This window comes from Aplysia californica, unplaced genomic scaffold (genome assembly GCF_000002075.1).
Source record: "Aplysia californica isolate F4 #8 unplaced genomic scaffold, AplCal3.0 scaffold00747, whole genome shotgun sequence".
In the NCBI taxonomy this organism is placed as follows: Eukaryota; Metazoa; Mollusca; class Gastropoda; order Aplysiida; family Aplysiidae; genus Aplysia; species Aplysia californica.
This window is the reverse complement of record NW_004798017.1, coordinates 98386-100885: the sequence shown is the minus strand read 5'-3', so window position 1 is coordinate 100885 and position 2500 is coordinate 98386.

Below are 2500 nucleotides of genomic sequence, written 5' to 3'. Positions count from 1 at the left end.
GGGAGGAAAAAAAAGCAAAGTGATAGACTTTATTAGTGGAAAGGATTTTATGAATTTCCACTTGCCTCTCCCTTCAGATTGAACTGGATTATTTTTTGGCCTCACGATATTATTACTATACCCCCTTAACTTAAATGTAAAGTCGTTATTCTCACCCGGGGTGAAAACCTATTGTCTCGCTATTCTCACCCCCTCGATTTACCGGAAATTACCCAAGAGGGATCAGGGCTGAGGTTACCGGGGCTGATGCTCCACAGGGTCGTGTTCGTGTCTGAATAGTGAATAGTCACAGTCAGGGCTGTCAGTGTAAGTTTGGAGCCAAATCCCAGAAATTTGGCTCTTTTGGATCGCGCCTGGCCTGGAGAATTTCATTTGGCTTTTAGGCTTCAAACTCCAAATGTTAAAGAAGAAGGGGAAAGAAGAAGCAAGGAAAAAAGAAAAAGAATAAAGGAAAGTGAAGAAAAGAGCTTGGATTACTAAATTATTGAACTAGTTAACACGATTTTAATGCCCCCACCCATTTGGTGTGAATAAATTTACAACCCTTCTACCATCGTGCAAGAGCATTGGCTCGTGCTGGTGTCCCATTATGTTTGTACACTCTCTGTTCCTTAAACCATAATTTATTGTGTGCAGGCAGAGAGGCCTGCCATTGTTAATGTGTAAACAACGAATGGTCCGGCCGGCAGCCAGTCCCACATCCTGCGCAGTGGCGTGGGTCATCATCATCATCGTTGCCTTTCTCACCCTGCACCAGGATATGGGCAACAAACACCTTCCGCCTTTCTCTATCCTAGGCTAGCCTCTTGATGTTATTCCATGTCTTCCCACTTTTCTTTTCTGGACATTGATTTCTGTGATTCTTCTCCAGGTTCCACGCTGTCTTCCCCTTGATCTCTTACTCTGTGGATTCCAATCCAAAACTTTCTTTATGCAGCTGCCTGACTTTCTGAGAGTGTATGTCCAATCCATCGCCACCGCCTTCTTCCTACCTCATCTCTGACTGGGATCTGTCTTGTTTTCCTTTTATTTAACACTTCCACATTGGTGACCCTGTCTGTCCATCTGATCCTCAGTAACTTTCTTAGACACCTGTTCAAGAAAACCTGGGTCCTGTTTATGTAAGTCTGTGATGCATTCCATGTCTCACATCCATACAACAAGACCGACTTCACATTTGAATTGAAAATCCTCAGCTTTGTTCGAAGTGAGATGTCTCTGAGTCTTCCAAATCCTATCCAAAGATATGAAAGCAGTCTGTGCTTTTCCAATGCGGGACTTTATTTCAGCACCTGTTCCTCCTTCTCTGTCAATTATACTCCCAAGATAGCAGAAGGATTCAACGTCTTCTGAGTGGCCTGGGTAGTGAGACATATTTTTAATTGGAGAGGCGAAAAATGTTTTTACATTTTATATTCTGCATCATAATTTTCCTTATCCCATATCCCGACTTTAATTTCTGTAAAAGCGCTCCTTCATTTCATGGGATGGAATGCTTGAAGCAGGCTGAACTATACAAACAAAATAGAGCTACATCACTGTCGATGTCGGGGGGGGGGGGTGAGAATAGCGAGTCACTTTCTATTGAGAATTGCTGGTCATGAGTTATTCTCACCAAGGGTGAGAATAATAATATAGGTGGCCTAAACTTAAATCTAACCAATAAACCAGACTTGCTATTTTTAATGTGCACGTTTGGATGCATTGAAAATGTATGATTATAGAGATATTTAAACACACATGATTTTGTATTTTTCCTAAATGTTTCCTTTTTCCAAAAATGAATCCTGCTTCTGCTGAATCTATCATTATCAATGCATTCAGTCCGATTATTTATTGTGCATGTGTTTCGGAACTGTATTCTTCAGTCAGAGAAGGAAACCAAAATATGTATCAGAGATCTACTCATTGATAATTAAAGTCTTTGAATTATATTTTGTTCAAAACTTTTCTCTACAGTCCACCTGTGAGGAAAACTACTCGGACTCCTGTGGGCCGGACCAGCAGTCTGAATTACGGTTCCCTCAATCCTGCCAAATCCACAGCCGGACGAGTGCCATGGGTACGATTGAAGCGGAGAGAATCCATTGGACTGGCGGATATCGCCAGTGGAAACACACCCCAAAGCCCCAACACTGTGAGGCTGGCTGCTCGGGAGTCTATGCTTCCTGCGGCACCCAGGTAGCGTCTGTCTGCTCCTTGTCAAGTTTTTGAAATTTTGTCCTTGTCATGTTTTCAACATGACGTATGGGTGATTCGCACGCAGGTGCTCTGCTAGTGTGGTTTGCTCCTTCTTTCCTATCAAACATCTATCGTCTTTATCTCCCCTTCTTCTTTTTTGTGTTTGTTGCTCTCTTGTAACACTTCTAACCTTTGGCCGTTATATGACCTTATTGTGTTGCAAGTGCCATTTATATATATAATACTCTTAACTAAACAAAAACTCGGACTATTGGCAAAATTGATGTGTTTTGCTTTTGTGAGGTGTTGTTGACAGTTT